Raw genomic sequence first — 17951 nt, forward strand, 5'->3', positions numbered from 1 at the left:
GCCTTGGTAGACAGACACACAGATTCACTGAAAAATCTTTTTTGAAAAAATTGCTTTTGATTGCAAAATAAGTGCTTTACTCTCAGTTTTAGTCTCTGACTTCTTGACTGTGACTTCAGCTCCTCCAATAGAAATCAGCATAGTTGTGAAAAGCCACCTGGAGGCACCATAAGTTAATGCACTGGAATGGAGTGGGGTTGTTTTATGTTTTCTTAGCTTTCTGTTCCCGTAGTTGAGGCCTCCTCCCTGAATTTCTGACAAAAAAATTGCAAAGTTAATGATGATTTGATATGTAAAGGCTTTCTGTAGCTCTAACAGGCATTTGCATTTCTGAGATAAAAGTATTGGGTACCTTGACTCCCTTCATTTGGCCATTCTTTTTGGTTTGTTTCCTTAATTTTTTTTCTGCTATCCTAAACCAAATTTATTCCAGCTGGACATCAAAGTAATTAAGCAGAATTGAATCATCCATGCATCTGATGAGATAAAGACATCTTAACGTGAAGTTTTGTTTTAATTGCCTTTTATGGAGCACAAGAGGATTGTAAATAGCCAAATGAGCTTTCTGTGATTAGTAAAACTGGCCGTTCCCGGAAGATGACAAACCAGAGAAAACTTGCATTTTGACGATAGAAAAAGGAAAATGATGGAAATTAATTTTCATTTTTCATATTATTTGACTAGATGCCAAAGCATTTCAAGTGTTTCAGAGTTGCTTAGCATGCTTAAAGCAGTTTAAAAATATGTATTTAAAGCAGTTAAAAATATGTATTTAAATTTTCACCTTTTTCAGAAACAAATATACACATTTAAGAAATGGGAATCCCTTTTAGGAGATTTGATTAATTTGATTCCAGGTATATCCTGATTAACCTGGGTTCTTGGTGTCATTTCTATAACCTGACTCATTTTTGAAGGTGGCATGTGTATGTGGTTAAGAGACTTTCTCAAGGCCTTGCAGAAATGGTATTTTGAAGCAAGGAATGGATCATCTTACTGATGAAAGTCAGTCTGGTACCCTAATTACAGCAGCATCTGCTGACACTGCTGTCTTTGAAAGCAGATCTCTTCCTGACACTCTCCCAGTACAAACAGGTGACTCCAAGGACATGACGTGTCCAAATTTAATTTAGGTATCTCTAGCCAAGCAATGAACTGAAAAATTAGTAAGTTACGAGTGAGATGTTAGCAGATTTCATAGAAAAATGTACAATTACAGCTTGCTACCTGGCACAAGCTGTAAGGGAAATTCTGCCTTTTACTTCTTCATAGGGAAAAAATAGTCCTTTAAAATACTTATTTTCTCATGACATTGAAGGTGGCTTTGTATGTAGTAGGTCCTTTCAATGCCTTAAAATGAAAATTTAAAGCATTTTACATATCCTCTGATTCTTTGCCTTTAGGAAACACAGATTATATTTTTTTATTTGTTGATATATGGGTATGTACAACTGGAGTTTTTTCCAGTCATAACTTAATAAAACTGTTTATGATATGCAGGGTTATTTAAATATATTTATCTGGAAACCCAGAATAGTTTTAGTAACTGAAGAAAGACATACTAGATCTAAGAGAGTGCATACTTAGAGTGGGTTCAGAAAAGGGCCATGAGGAGGATGATGGGTCTGAAGTACTTCTCCTCTGTGGAAGAACTGAGAGGTGGGGCTGTTCAGCCTGGAGACAAGGAGGCTTTGGGAAGACCTTACTGTGGCCTTTCAGTACTCAAAGGGGGTCTAAAAGAAAACTGGAGAGGAACATTTTAGTAGGGCCTGTAGTAACAGGATGAGGGGTAATGGTTTTAAAGGGAAAGGGGTTCAATTTAGATTAGATATAAGTCATTTTTTTTTTATGATGAAGGTGTTTAAAGACTGGAACAGTCTGCCCAGAGAGGTGATGGATGCCCCATCCCCGGAAACATTCAAGGTCAGCTTGGACAGGACTCTGAGCAGCCTGGGCTTGTTGAAGGTGTCTCTTCTAATTGTAGGGGGATTGGACTAGATGACCTCTAAAGGTCCCTTCCAGCCCAAACTATTTTATGATTGTCTTTCAGGCAAGAAAGATTTTAAAAGCTCCACAACGGAGAAGATATGACGTTGTTCATTCAGGCCCAAAACTGTTAAGCAATGTTTATGCTGATGATATGTCTGAGAATCAGACTCTCTTAAGAAGACATTAATCTTTTTATCTGGAACCATATCTTACATCTTCTCTGGGCCTTTACCATTTTTCATGTGTGATAGCCTTGAGCAACTGCTGCTGCTGCTTTCTCTTCACCTGGGTCCTCTTCAAAGCCAGCATTTCAGAGAAAAGAAATACACAAACCATTTATTCATTTCTTCATTCATCCTTTTTCTGCCTCTTCCCATTTGCAAAACAAGCAGGAAACTGTTTGTGACAGTGACTCACCACCACATTTTTTGAGGGGATTGTGCTGAACCTCACTGATTCACACACTGTAGGCTTTGTTGGAGGTCAATGTCGTGGCAGCATTCCCCTGTAAGTACTATACAAGTACCAAGCTGTTGATACTGAGAGATTATTAAGTTGTTTCTGCCTTCCTTCTGCTGTGCTTTTTGCTCTCAACATTTGCCAGCAGGGGGGCAAGGTGACAAATTTTTTCCCTACATCGAGTATAGAAATTGGACATTCAGTTGGTGTGCAGGTACCTGCTCAGCAGCAGCTGGAATGTGCACTGATTTTTACTTTCCTTAATTTACAGAGTTGTTATGATGAGCCCCTAAAATATGATTATTGTTCATGGCTTTTCACTTGGTTAGGTTTCTTCCCCTCTTACCACAAGAATGCTTCCTGGCCCTTTAAATCCATTCTTGCTCTGTATCTCAAGATACATTCCTCAGCTTGCTTTAAGGGGTCTTTAAGATCCTTTAGCTTAGGGAGGTGTCCATGAATTTCAGTTATGTAACAGAATCCTGGCTGGGGATTTGGTATTTTCCTCTTTGTATTTCTCTAACACTTCCTGCATATTTATGGGCACACACAGGGAGCAGCTGTAGTGAGCTGTGTATTCAGTAGTATTTGGGGAGGTCCAAGGAGCAGTCCCAGTAACACAACTGCCTCATTGTTTTCCTGAACCCCGCCAATGGCATATTACTTAATTTCTGGCACAATTGGCCACCATACAGGTTGTACCCAAGACTTTGAAAATGTCATTTGAGGACTTCCCAACAGTGCAAGAAAGCAACGAATGTCCCATTGAGTCAAGTTTAAGGTGTTTTTCTTTGTGTTGTCATAATGTTCTGATTTTTAAAAAGTTATCTTGCTCTGAAAACCTTGGAATATTAAGGTAGAATAAAGGTGAAAGCGACTTACCAGGTGTGAATACAGGCTTTTGCTATCTGACACCCCTAGTGAATCTTACTCTTTCCCCTGTGTTTCTCTGCTCCTGCAGGACATTTCCTTGCAGCCTTTCTGTCTTTCCTGGGAATAAAGACCTCCTCTAGATTTCACTAGGCAGGTGCAAAAGTTCATTGGGCTTGAAAAGTCTTTTGTATAGACAAGCTCCTCACCAGGCATGCTACTGGATGCTTTGTTTAACTTGGTGATGGGGACTGACAAGATTCCTGTGATGGATAAGATGAAGAGCATATTCCAAGTCATTCTTCCAACCCCGGGTGCACTTAGTTTTGGGCAGACCTCAGTGTAGACCTGCATCTTTGCCTCTCTAAGTATCTACCATCCAGTCAAGAAAGTCTCTGTCTTTAGGAAAATAATAACTGACAATTTTTCACAGCAATGGAGCTTTCCCTTTGTGACATGTTTTCTTATAGAAGAAAAAAAGTGTTTTCTAAGCTCTATTGCTTTCTCTTTCCTTTCTCATATGCACAGGAAGTTGAACCATTGCCAGAATATGGCTCTTACTCTTTGCTGCATCTATTCTATCTATAAAACAGCATCTATTTCCCCCCCCCCCAATATAGGGATGTTCACTTAGACCTGGAATTTGCAAAAGTTTGTTCTATAAGCAAAGAAAATAACTAAACATTATTAGTTGTTAATTTTTTCCTGTCTTATGTCATATAAATTTCCCTATCATTCTCTCTCTGGGTAGAACTGATTTGGAAGGGACAGATCTGCAGATAGTGCTGATGCCAGCAGATGGAATGGATGCAAGGCAAAGCAGATTAATACTTAGTGTTTCTTGCCCACTTTTAATAGCCTTATTTCATTACTGCTGTCTGCTTCCACTACCTATTAATCCTGAAACTTGTAGAAACCTCACAAGTTAGATACTAGACTCATATATAAATTCCATTTTTGGTGTGGTTTTTCTGAGAACTCAGAAAACAAATAACAAATTACCTTGTAATGAGGATGTTTCTTCATCTTGTATTATCATAATTTTCTTGTATCTGATATTACAAATATCAGTTAACTTGACATTAAAAATGCTCATTCAGGTGAACATATATTTAATTGGAGACCAGCTGAATGGCAAGGTTTGCTGATGGAGTAAACTTATTTGGGATAGTGAGGGAAGCTGGAAGAATTGCAGAGAGATTTTAGGAGAGGGAGATAATACCATACACAGAAGCCCCCACCATATGTGGCTCAGTGATTCTGTCAAGTTTCTGGAAGCTGGGGAGTAGATGGGTTATTCTTGTGGATAATTTGTATTACTGCCTGAGCATTTGCTTTTGGCCACTGTTGGAAGTGACAGTCTGAGCTCATTGGACTCCTTTCAGAGGCAGTACAATTCTCTTATGTCCCTACAAGCTTCTGAAATAAATGTGTTTAAAAAGCCAGTAAAACTGTTTCAAGCATGACAAAGAGCTAAACAAAGAAAAATAAGCAAATGAACACAAATAAAAACATGATGAAAGCAAATAAAAACAAACTAGACACTCAAGCGTAAGTTTTACTTGGGAAGAAACAACTATAATATTGCAATTTATGGATGTATTTCTTATTAGGAAGTCTTCAGCTGTCTCACTTTGGTAGCTTACATTCTGATTTATAAAGAAAAATGTTAGCATATTTGTGAGAATCAAATGTTTTCAGTTCACAGGGCATGAAAATCTTTGGTTTGGCTGGATGTACAAAGTGAACTTCAGCACAAATTCCTCAAGATGAGATTAAAATCATACATTTACAATTAATGTAATTGAGAGAAACAAACTCCGTTACAAAAATGGTTTGTTTTGCCTGGAAAGAGAAGGTCATTAATGTTTGGCTTATCATGGTCACTATCTAAAATATAAACACAGTTCCCTGTCACCAGAGTGTCTGAGGAATTGCTGGTTAATTCTACTTGGAGAGAAAAGACATTGTGTTATAGATCTCACCCTGTCAGAATTGTCATGTATTGTTGCAGATACAGGTGTAGATAGTATTGATTTTTATTAATTTTATTTGAAAATGACACCGAGTTTAACAGGCTTTCGGTGAAGAAGGTCTAGAAATAGCATAATCTTTTTATTTAAAATGACAGCAGCAGGGAAATACTGATGCAAATGAAACACTTAGAACAATTTTAGTTATTCAGATTTTTTTAACAAGAACTCAACTCTTTGTTAAAGACAAAACTAACCAAACACTAACCTAAATAAAAAAAAACTTCCCCCCCATCCACCCCTGTAACTTTTCCTTTGGAAAGAAGCACAGCAATTTTTTGGAGTGTGTTCAAAACTTAGGCTAGTTTTTCAGAATGCTTTATTATTTTAAAAAAATATTTGAATTGATAAAACAATATGGTTAATCATCTTCCATGCATAAAGGTTATCTCTTAAGGAAAAGGAAAAAAAACCAAACAAAACAATACAATTTTGAAGTTTTCCTAAAGTTATAGTTCCAGAATACCACATGCTCTGGAATGTGTCTTAATGAAATTCAAATCTCTTTTTACATGTAATCTGATTTAAAAAAAAATAAAAGAAAGAGAGACAATAAACAGATTGTAATTATTAAGTGGAATTAATTATACAGTTTCTAGTATTCTATCAGTCATAGCTGCTTTTCATTTCCCCCCTTACCCTTTTGATACCATTTGCAAAAGTGTTTTGTGCTCTCACAGGATCACAGTTTTGTTCTCTTGTAGGGTTTGTTAAGTACACAATTATCCTGTTGTTCTGTATAAAGCAGTTACAAGCTTGTATGGTTCTGTGGGTAGTGTGAATGATTATGAATAATAAGGGATAAACTGTGACCAAAGAAGAACATCATGCTTTAATGGAAGCATTTTTGAATTATTCTGGGGTTTTTTTTTTTGTTTGTTTGAATTATTCTGGGGTTTTTTTGTTTGTTTGTTTTTGATTGTTTTGTTGTTTTTTTTCATGGATTTTGAAATAGAATGTAGAGAAAAACCCAATAGCCTGTCTTAAGCCTCTCCCAGCCTTGAAATCATTCTCCTTTCTGATGAGTTAGCTTTTAAGTGATAGCAAGTGTTGCAGTTTCATGCTCTCTCTCTTCAGCAGTTGCCTGTTTCAGACATCTCCGTAAAGTTTATGGAGCGATTATCTTTCCATATATAGCATGTTCTTCTTTGGCTTTTGAAATTTTTTTTTAATATCTGAAGGTTAGCCTTTAGGTCATAGCTTTTATAAGTTTAGCATAAGCCTTTAATCTCTCTTGAATGATTTTTATGTGTAACTTAGCCTCATAATTATTACTAATAAAGCTACCACATGGCAGGGAACGGTACGTCCTTGTAGTATCTGAATTCTTTATCTTATTTGTTTAGATCATATTAGCAGAAAAACTATTCTCTGTCCCTTCTTATTTCCTGAAAGATGACCTTCCTAGACAATGTAACAGAGCAGTAGTAATGCAGAAACAGAATATTAAGATTTCGCTAACAACATCTTGTTTAGGAAAGCACTAGAATTTTGAGGAAAAAGCTTGCTTATTCTCTCTTTCTCTCTCTCTCTCTTTATGCTTGGAGTTAGTTTAAAATATGAATTATGCTAAAACAGTAACAAAAATAGGTTTTTAAACATTGTGTTTTATTACCCATATAGAAATCAGTAATATAAGTTGGTCATCTGGAATTTGTACAATATGTACTTATGCCTTAGTAACAGAAGACATCTTCTGATATTCTGAACTAATTTGCTTAGCAATTTAAAGAGTATTTTGAACTGATGAATATTCTCTGCCACCTCAAATTCTTTTGAATATTGTATTTCTTGTTAATTATAAAAAAAATTACTTGGTTCTTAGTGGTTTTGAAATATAGTATTTTCAAAAAAAAAAGTAATGAAACTTTATAACTCATTTATATAACTTTATAACTTTATAACTCATTTTCTTTCCATCTTTTGTGATTTTACTCCTACTTTCAGGATGCTACTTCCAGTACAGTTGTTCTAGAAATGAGAAAATTTGATGACCCTGTTTCAGGTATTCCATATGTCTCTGGTCCCTGTAAAGAAAAAATTCTTCCAAATGGGCAGCTGCCTCCATTCCCCAAGAGACAGAGAGTAGTTTTCTTGGTTCCTGTATTCCATGGTTTGAGGTTCTTACCTTCTCTCTCCCCAGAACATGCACTCTGAACAGGTGGCCTGTGAATTAAAACATCACAGGCAAGCTTCCAGGTAAATCAACATTTCAAATGTCCAGTAAGTCATCCATGAACAAAGTAGGTGAAGTGAGGTACCAACAATATTTAACTGCCTCCCAAACAGTTTTTAATTTTTATTTTAATTTTGTTTTCTCTCCAGTGTTGCCTGCTGCATCGTTTGAGAAACACCCCTCTGTTTCTAGCCTGAATCTCTATCTGTAAGATCCTTGGGGGTTTTTAACTACTTGCTTTTACCCCACATCTTAAATTTTCCCTTTGCTTCAAAGAAACTAGGATTGTTTCTAGATTTTGTAATCACAAAAAGTGTATATAGTGGGTATTTGCTGCACCATTTTGGATTTTCTTCATACTACTGTAGAGGAGGATGAATCACTTCTGAAGAGGTTAAAATCAATCTCATCCCCTCACTCAGACTTTTGAGTCCAAATCCACGGTGCTGGTGTTGACTTGCATTAAGGAGGAGCTGCCATGAAGCTGTTGCAAGCTGATTTCTCCTAGAGAAGATTTATTACAATGTAATTAATATATCATAGAGAGTATTTAAAGGTTGGGGTTTGTTTGTTTGTGTTTTGTTTGGTTTTTTAAACAAGTGATTATGTGGTTGGTCTGTGTAGAGGTTTATTGTCAACTACCACCAATTCCCTAAAGGATTGGCTTTGGGGGCACATGCTAAGCACAACCTCATTGCTACCTTGTGGGCGTAAGATGATTCTGCTTTCAAACTTCATCCACAATCAGTCCTGGATAACAATTATTTCTGGTTAAGAAGTAATTTTTTTTTCTCTTTTTACATTGTATTGAACTATTATTGCTAAATGCTAGAATATATGTTGAAGCCATCACTTCTGACTATATACTTTGTTTTTCTACTTTATTCATATCTCACACAGGCAAAATGAGCTAATTTTTGTACAGAAATCATTGTACAGAAAAACTGGCCATTTAAGTGTTACATAGCACAACAGGTTGCATGGGAATTTTTCTAGTTCCTGAAAATACTCTTTAGTTAATATAATATGAGGATACAAATACTTGCTTTGCCAATTTGTTACTAGACATTTTTAATAAATTACAATATAATAATAAATAATTTTATGTATCTCACAGTGTTGAAGAGTTGAGGCAAATAGCCTTCAATTAATTACAAACATAGAATGAGAATATAGTAGGGTGGGGGATCTCTGTGAGAAAAAAGCAAAGAAAGATGCAAGAGAAATGTAAATTATGTTTCATAGTTTCACTTGCTCTGCTACAAGTGGAATTCACTGTTCAGAAATCACAGGTAAATAGTCCTTTGTTCCTTTGAGTGAAAATCTGTTGTTTGGAAAGTTAATATCAGCCAATTCTTTGTGAAAATTGCTAATTTGTATTCCTTCTGGATACTTGTATAGCTGCATAGGACACTCAGGAAATTGCCAATTTTTAGAAAGGTCTTTGTGGCAATGACAGTAAGACACAGGTACAATCTAAAACTGTGTACACAGGGAAGTGAATCCAGGACTAAATTTTTACTTCATCCTCTGATACTGTCTGAGTGTTTTTGCGTTCAGCTTAGAACCTCTGACCTCGGAGCAGGCTGCTCTCTGTGATGGAGGTGGGATACTGGTGCTAATAACCAGATTTTTTTTTTTAAATGCAGGCTGCCATATGTGTTTTTAATTGACTGTGCTTCAAATGCAGCTTTTTCAGTTTTTTTCCTACACTTTTTTGGAAAATAGTATTTTAATGGAAGATCATATTCTTTTCCCTCTGAGCAGTAGATTTTTTTTAAATGCAAGCTGAATTGGTTAAACCTTGAAAATAGGTCAGTGGCTAGTACAGTTTGTTTAAAGACCAAAGGATTCATTATCATTATCATTTCTCAGGACTCATTAGATGTTGTGGTTATGAGGTCTCACTCTTAAAACAAACTTGAGAGTTTCAAGCAATAATGTGCTATTCCACAGTTTAAAATGTTTCATATTCATAACATGAAACAACATTTGATTAAAACAAGTTGTATTATTGTTAGGGGCCAAAATTCTTGGTCATTTGAATAAAATCCAGTTTTGATTATTTAAAGGAGACAAATTCATCCAGGTTTTTTGTAAATAATTAATATATAGTTATTTTTCAGTGTGTTAGAATAATCAACTGCCATTTCGGATGTTGTTCATGCAAATTTTAGTAGAACTAAACCTGATGAGAAGTTTTCATTTAAATAAGGAAAACTATATAAATAGCAATCAGTTTGAATAAAGCCCATGACTGAAAACCACATGTAGCTTACTTATTTTTGCCATGAAAGCTCTTTAGCACCTGTGTTCATTTACATGGTGTATCCATCCTGCTTTGCACAGTGTGTAGCTGGCAGCACTGCTGGGTTTTTGTGTTTCCCTTTTGTTATGTTATACCAGGTAGGAACCACTGGTTTCACTGATTGAAAGAAAAAAAGTACAGGAGTCAAGAATTATGCTTACAATTAGAGGTGCTGGTACAAAAAATGTTCTCCTCAGTGTTACATTTTTAAGGATTGGAAATTCATCCAGCATCCAAGCATGTCTCCAACATGCATGGTGGTCTGGTGGGGTGCGTGCAACGCAACAGAGGCAGTGTGTGGGAATGGCCACATTCTGCTCTGCCCCTTCAGATGAGCAGCACTGGGACAGCCTTGTGTAAGGTGACAATAAAGGGTGCTCGAGTGACTTGTTCATTTTATCTGTACAAGCTGAGCCATTTGCAGTTGGCTATTTGAGATTAGCCTTTCACAGAGTATGAAATACTGCTATGTACCTATGGCTTCTAATTAGTTTTCAGTGCATGTTGCTTGTTAGGAAAAAAACCCTTTGCCTTTGTTGAAATGACAGTTTAGATTTCATTAGAGAACAATGCTTGCAAACTGCTTCTGTCAGTAATGTTCAGTTCCTTCAAAGCAACTTTTCTAATTAATGAAATCAATTGCTAGTTTGCGTTCCGTCTGGGTGCTTGTGTAGCTGCATAAGACGCTCAGGAAATTGCTGTTTTTTAGGAAGGCTTTTGTGGCAATGACAGTGAGATGTGCACAGCCTGAAACTCTTTCCACGTTTCTGAGACGTCAGTCTAGGAGAGAATTTTTACTTCATTCTTAGATTCATTCTTTTTGTATTTTACAGACTGCAGAGGCTCTGCTCTTGAAGCCCTTGGCACTGAGGTGGGCACTGCTCTGCCCTGCCCCTGGTGCTGAGGTGGGCACTAGTGTCAGTCCCTGTAGCTGTGCTGGAGCACTGCTGATCTTGCAGGAGCTGGCTGAAGGGACAGGTGGTCCCAATATAATGCTGGTGCACAGAGACTACTGCTTTTTATGTAATTCTGAGACTGTAATTCAACTAACTGTCTTGTGCCTAGCAGAGAAGTCACAAATAAATTCTTACTGTCCACCTGCAACACTTAAGTGCTGGGAACAGATTAAGACTCAGGCTACAGTGGGCAGATTTTTAGTTGTTTGTATTTTGGGTGTTTTGTCACTTTTGTTAATATTTAGTAGCTTCCTTAAAAAGCTTCTTTGTAGGGAATATTACCTTATTTGGTTTTGTGCATACTCAAAAAAATGCGACTACATTAGTCCTTGCAAAGTTTATTTTTTTCCTTCATGTTCTTAAAGTATTTGAAAACATCAAAGTCTTTTTATGGCTTTTTATTTTATGGGCAGTCAGAATACCACAGGACAGCCAAAACTTGTATTGTTTTGGCTCTGCAGAAATCTTCTTGACAGATTAAGGCTGTCATCAGAATGTGTAAACACCGTTTCCAGCTTTTTACATTGGTCACTAAAGCATCCTTAAGTGCAGCTCAGGAATCTAGTCCTGCACAAAAAAACCCTCAATCATATGACTGAATGATGGTCAGGGCCTTCTGTTAAAATGTTTTAATAACTTTGCACTTCACAGCAGTAAGTCGATTCCCTTGTATTTGAGTCACAGTGCTTGATCATCTCTGTGTAGCTAGTCCACTGACATGAGAGTGCATTCACTTTAAACAGCATCTACCTCCAAGTTAAGACGGGGTAGTTACTTAAACAAAAGTGTAGTTCTTCAGAAATTATAATGCAACTTCAGCAGTTACCTTACCAGACCCTGTTCATTGTGCATATTGATGGCTTTCTACACTCTACAGCTTCTCACACTGTGAAGAAGAATCTGCAAAGTTCCCAAAAATTTTGTGGAATATACTGTTTTATAGTAAAGGAAAGATATGCTAATGTAAAAAAGACTCTGATTTCTCACATTAATTTTATATTTTGTAAAGGAAATAACTAGGAGAGTGGGAAATTGTCTCCTCAGTTTTCTTAAATGCTGAACTTCACAGGTTTTTTGCCTAGTTTTAATGTTATTGTTTGGGGTTATTTAGTTTAGTTTTGTTTTTTAGTTCTTTCATCACCTGGAAGGAAGTCCTTCAGGGAATTCTAAGTCTGTTCAAGAAAAAACTAATTATCTGATTTCCCACCTTACTGTCTTGGCAGGGCTGTGCTGGTGCCTTGCCGTAGGTGCACAGCTAAAAATGATGAATGAAAGAACAAATAGATCACTTTATCTAAATAAGTTATGGAAAGAGCTTATGATATAGGTTTGATTCTTGCAGGCTTGCAGAACCTAAATAACTGTATTGATTCTGTTATATATTTTTCACATTTGATGTGAATTTAATTTTGTCTTTACAAAGCCTAAAATTTTAAAAGCTTTTAGTGCTTAATGCATTGACATAGCAAAACTGTAAATATTAAATACTGCTTTAAAATACTAATATATTCATATAAATACTGTCTTTACCAATACAATACTTTTTCAAAACAAAAGGTGCATTTTGACAAGCATTTCAGTAGTAACAGTAGCAGGTGAGGCACTTTATCTTCTCTCTGTGCCTACGCCTGTGTACTTCATCCATTACAGTAGTATCTTGGGTTCAGTAGTATTCTAAGGGGAGGAAATAGACCTGCCTTTAAAAAAAAGAACAAGTTTTTCACATATTTTCCTTGTATTGGACCAATTCCTCACTCCTGTTCATTTGTGCTGAAAAGATAGCAGAAATGTGAGATGTAGCAGCAATAAGTAGCCTGTTGTAGGACGTGCTAAAAGTTGCTGATTGTTTGAAAAAAGCCTTACTATACTTGAAAATACATCATTTTGTCCTGTGAAAGAGAATTAGAAAATGAGTACAGAAAAATATTTAGAACACATACAACAAAAACTATTATATGTGAGTAAAATGCCTTTTCCCAACCATATTTGTTTTGACTTTTATGCTGGTCGCCACCATGATAAAATACTCTCATGGTTAGGAAAATTAGAAATTTAATTCCCTTGTATAAAAAAATGAATAAGAGTTGGTTATTCTATTTTGGTGATGATGTTTTCTATTCATGTACACTCAATTGACCCCATTGTTCAGCATTTTTAGTGGGTTTTTGGAGGAGGAGAGCAGAATAGGAGGGTTAAATGTTTGGAAGGGTCATGTTACTGTCCTTAAATTATCAACAGAATTTAGACATAAAATTGCAGAAGAGGGAGTCAAAAGAAAAGTGTGATTGATGCAGACAAAAATAGTCCATGGAAAAATGTCAGAAAATTATATTCATTTTACCTAAGTTGTTCCCTTAAAAGGTGAAGAGAGAATCAATTTCTTAGCTTTTAAGTTCTTTGCAGTTCTATGGAAAATATAAAACCTCACTTCAGAGAGATCCCTGAAATCTCATGAAATCTCATTCTCTGTCTGATGAAAAGTGTGTTTGGAACGTCTGACTTTAAAGGAGTTTCATGAGAGAGGAACCACTGTGCTGGGGTCACATTTTCACTTTAATCCTACCTTTCTTTTAACCTAAGATTTGACATTAAATATATTTAAAATTGAAAGCCTCTTTTGAGAGGAAATATTTAAATCTGATTAAATTCAGTCTAGTGAAATAGGATATATCTGGAGTGATGGAAGCCTCCCATCCCTTTTTGCTTTGAGGAAACAAAATAAAAAAAAGCACCAACCAGACATCAACCACTAATAACCAACACACAAACCCCTGCCTCCCAACAAACAAACACAAGCCACAAAACTCAAGAACCCCAGATTTGTCACGTTTTTTGGTCTGAGCCAGTGTTTCAGTTTAAATTGTGCCACTTTCTGGCAACTTTGAGGAACCATGAAAAAATGGCTCTATATGAAAATTCTTTCAAGGAGACCTACTAAGGATTAATTAAGAGAAAACAAGATTCCTGAAAATTGCTGATATGAATTTTTGCAGTGAAACTCCATTGGCTTTTGCTTCTGTGCTATACAGCCACTTGGTGTAGAACCCACCTCTTATCATTCTGCCAATCACCAATGTTTAAAAATGCAATTCTGGGATTAGATCCTCAGGCAAGCTTTGTAGCCCTCTGGCCTTTGTGTTTAGCAAAAGAGAGACAAGGAATTAATAGTTGCTGTTGATGGGTTGGTGAGTGTCCCTTGTTCTCCATGCGCTGTTAACCCAAGTTGAGTAGTGTGTCTTGTTTTAGAGGTGTTGGCTTTGTCAACTGCCTGCTCTTGTGCAGTGGTCTTCTCCATCATCCACCTTTGTAGATAATTTTGGCATGTGGATTTTGTGTTTTGGTAGAAAATATGTGGTAGAGTTCCACATAAATGAAACAAGAAGACAAATAGCACTTGAAAAATACTCTTGAGAAAATGGCAATGCATGCAACTGCCATTGTTAAACAGCATTGAAAAAAAATATGAATCCTGAAGCCAGCTGGATGTAAAAAAATCTTTAAAATAATTGAAATGAAGTATCTGAGCAAATATCAATGCAGTAGTGGTAAGAGAATATGTATCCATCTCTTGCTGGATGGTAATGACGTAGAACAGGCTCTTTTGTTATTGTTGTTTTAAAAGTATGCTTTAAACAGCAGTGAAACTGTACTTTAAATAAGGAACACTCAGTTTTAACTTCTTCTGTGTGTGATTATCTGTTGACTTCTCTATTTTTTTTTTTTAAGATCTTTATGGTTATGGCAAAATCTTTCATCAGCCGATGGTATAATGGACTGCCAGTTGGATGATACACAGCCGTCTGAAACATGGTATATACTTCTCCTCTTCCGTGCCTGTGGTGAGTTTTGCTTCTGTACATTTATATTAAATGCTTCAGAGAAGGAACTGAAACCTAAGTTCAGATATTACTGTATAGAACTGAAAACTAAGTTCAGAAACAACTGTATAGAACTTTTCTCTTTCTGGGTGATTTTAGAGCCGTGCAAAAATTCTGATACACAACTTGAAATGGTGTCTTTCCCTTCAGCTTGAAAGAATCTTCACCTTCATTTCATGTGTCTAGTTCAAATTAGATTCCAACCAAATGTTCTTTTTGGTCAGACACGTACCACAATGTATTTAGGAACAAGATAACTGTAACTGTTACAAATATACTATAAAACATAGGTAAAGGAATTAATTGGAGAAAATATTTGGAAATAATTTGTCAGTTGTGGTTTTTGTGCTGCTTCTCTGTTTTGTGCCGACAATTAATCTGATTATAGTATCTCTGAGCACTGTTAAGTATTGTATAATCAATAATATTGAAAGCAAGGCTCCTCATATTATAACTGAATTATTGCTCTGTGTCTAGACATGCAATAATGAGATCCAAAGCACTCATTGTTCATTTGGCTAAACACATTGACAGACTAAATTTGGGTATCAGAATGTTCCACTCACTACTCCTTAAACCACCAGAAACTGCAGCCCAGTCTTCTCTCTAAAAATCAAATTGAGCAATTGAGGTTTAAATCTCCTTTTTGAGGGTTTAGATATGGTTCTTATGCCAGAGATTGGTTATGAATGATACTGAATTGTCTGGAATAATTGCTTAGCCACTGTTAAAACTTGGCTGTAAATGTTTGTTACCCTAAATTTGTGTCTAGTGTTTGGGTTAGAAAATATGATATAATAAGGTATCTTTCCTTTTCTGCTCCAGATTCCAGAGTTCTTAGAAGGATGCAGAAGTAGTGAAAAAAGTAAAGAGAATAGAAGAAGCAAATATTAATTTGCCTAATGCCATAAGGCATTTAGTCAAAGCTGTTCTTAGTACATGCTTAATTGCTGTAATGAACTAAGATAGAAGCAATGCAGTTTCTAGAAGTGCACTTGGTAATAGAAGGATGTGTTTAAATATCCCATATAAGTGGATAGACATGTTCACTAGCAAAACTGGTTACTGTTATTTTTTCAAAAATAACAGTAAAATGGGTGTTTACACAGAGAAATGGACAGCCATGTAGCACATTTTCTCATCCTGTAGACGGCATTTTCTGCCTGCTTCTCTGTTACCAGTTTCAGCTGGCTTTGCGTTTCAAATTTTCCACCTCTCAGGTAGTAACCATACAACTCTGAAACCAGGGAGCCAGATAAATATCAAAAAGAGCATCAGCTTGCTTGTTTCCACCTGCAAGTTTTGAGGGGACGAACCTGATATTGTTTGATGGGTTATCCAGCACCTCTTGGTTCTGTGAAGCATTGCCCTGGGTATTTATTGAGTGCTGATCATTCTCTAACTAAGCTTTTTATTTTCCATATTAGCAGACTTGCTTCAAAGACTTGACCTGTTCTTTTCTCTTTTTCCTTATTAGCAATGTGCCATACATTTCTTAGCCTGTTTATACATCCTGAGTGTACACTGGTTCATCATGAAATCAGGGCTTTGTGGCAAGTCTCATGGAAGATCCAACTTCTTTAAACAGAGAAAACTGTCTATCCCAAATGTGCAAATACTCTAGGATTATGTCTCCTTTTGCAGATGTCTACTCCACTACATTTTACTGCCATTTTATTGCATTTATTCCCTGTTCCCATCAGCAGGAGAACAAAATCCATTCTAATCCACAGTGTTTCCCTTGAGGCTAGACTTCAAAAAGAAAAAAAAAAATTATTTCATGACATCTTCAATTGTTTAAGAAATGTAATTCATCATACATTCATAATACATTGTCCTGAAAACTTAAAAAACACTGCTTTGGCATTCTTGTTAGAACTGATCCTCTTTGCAGTCAAAATCTTCAAGCAAAGAGAATGTACCTTGTGTAAGGGCATCTTCATCCTCCTCTCACTTCTGTATCCATTCAGGGCTCACACAGGCTCTCAAAACGGCCAGCAAGTTACTCCTCTGCTTCTTTCTAACCAGAAGAAAGCTAAGGTGGGCCTCAGGAAGTAAACTGAATGCCATCACACAGGATGTGAAACTTTGAGGATTTTTTAGCCTTACCACAGTAGCTTGCAGAATGATATCTAGAGGATAAGTAAGCTTTTCTCATCAAATTCAAACCCTACAAGAGAGAAAACAATATTCAAGCAGTAGTATATATCTAAAATCCATAAAATAATAATGATAACAATATTTCTAGTTTGTTCCCAATTAGATAGACCCTATTAGATAGACCAGGGTAACCTATTACAGGTGTCCTATTACAGTTAAGTGAGGCTTTTAGAGGGCACAGTGGGATTTGAGAACTTGTGTGAATAGGAAATAGAATATCTTATAAGAAAGAAGAACTTTAAATACAAAATTGTATATCATCCTGTAGTTGAGTGCCTTCTGATTTTCATTCTGCTTTAGACCAACTGATACCAACTTTAGTAGGGGTTTTTGGTTGCTGGAAAGCACTGAGGTTTAAAAAAATCCTAATGAACCAAACCCCAAACAAAAAAAACCAAACCAAAGCCAAACAACAATTTAAAAATGTAAATATTAATTTTCTGCTATATATTGAGAAAATTCATATGGTATTTTAATTTTGAAAATATTCTTTTCAAGGTATTCAATACACAAAGTCAGCACAGGATGAAAAAGAAGCCATAGAGAACAGAAGCCAGGTGCTATTTGGGAGATGTTTATGATAATTGAAAAGAGAATGTATAAAACATTAAAGGTCAGGACATCTACAAACAATTTTTGTTTCAGGCTATATGTTAAGTTATAAGAATAACAAAGGAATTTTTAATATAGAATTGCCTTCATTTACTTGGAAGACTGAATAATTCTAGAAAGCTCAGTTAAAAAAAACCGAAATATAGCAGGTAGTCCTAATATTTTCAGCTGTATTTTCTGAGTGTTATATTTAATAGATAGCTGCTTGAAGAAACAATAACAGCTGCTGCTAAGTAAGATTACCATTCTATTACCTAACTTAAAAAAAAGGGAATAAGAAAAAAAAAAAGGCAATGAGAAGAAAACATGGAAAAAGTCTAGCCCTGTGTCTCAGTTTCTCAACCCAAAACCATCTGTCAAAAATAATGTATTGAAACCTCCTGTACCATCAGTGAATAATGGAAGCTTGTGTTTTGTCTGTTTCTGCTTCTGAACTCTTGTTTCAGCTTCTTGGTGCCAGAGGCTCCTCAGAGTTTACAGATGGTGTTATAACTGAAGTGATCCATTTTA

The 17951-nt window shown here is 36.0% G+C and overlaps 1 protein-coding gene across 1 annotated transcript in view; it reads left to right on the top strand.

The window, feature by feature from the left end:
• CHRM3 (cholinergic receptor muscarinic 3) overlaps positions 1–17951 on the top strand; it is a 263639-nt gene that overhangs the window by 64854 nt on the left and 180834 nt on the right. The window contains exon 2 of the mRNA XM_066545672.1: positions 14518–14630. The gene's annotated coding sequence lies outside the window, so the exon portion shown is untranslated. The remainder of the gene's footprint in view (positions 1–14517; positions 14631–17951) is intronic.

This window comes from Molothrus aeneus, chromosome 3, assembly GCF_037042795.1.
Source record: "Molothrus aeneus isolate 106 chromosome 3, BPBGC_Maene_1.0, whole genome shotgun sequence".
NCBI classification, from domain to species: domain Eukaryota; kingdom Metazoa; phylum Chordata; class Aves; order Passeriformes; family Icteridae; genus Molothrus; species Molothrus aeneus.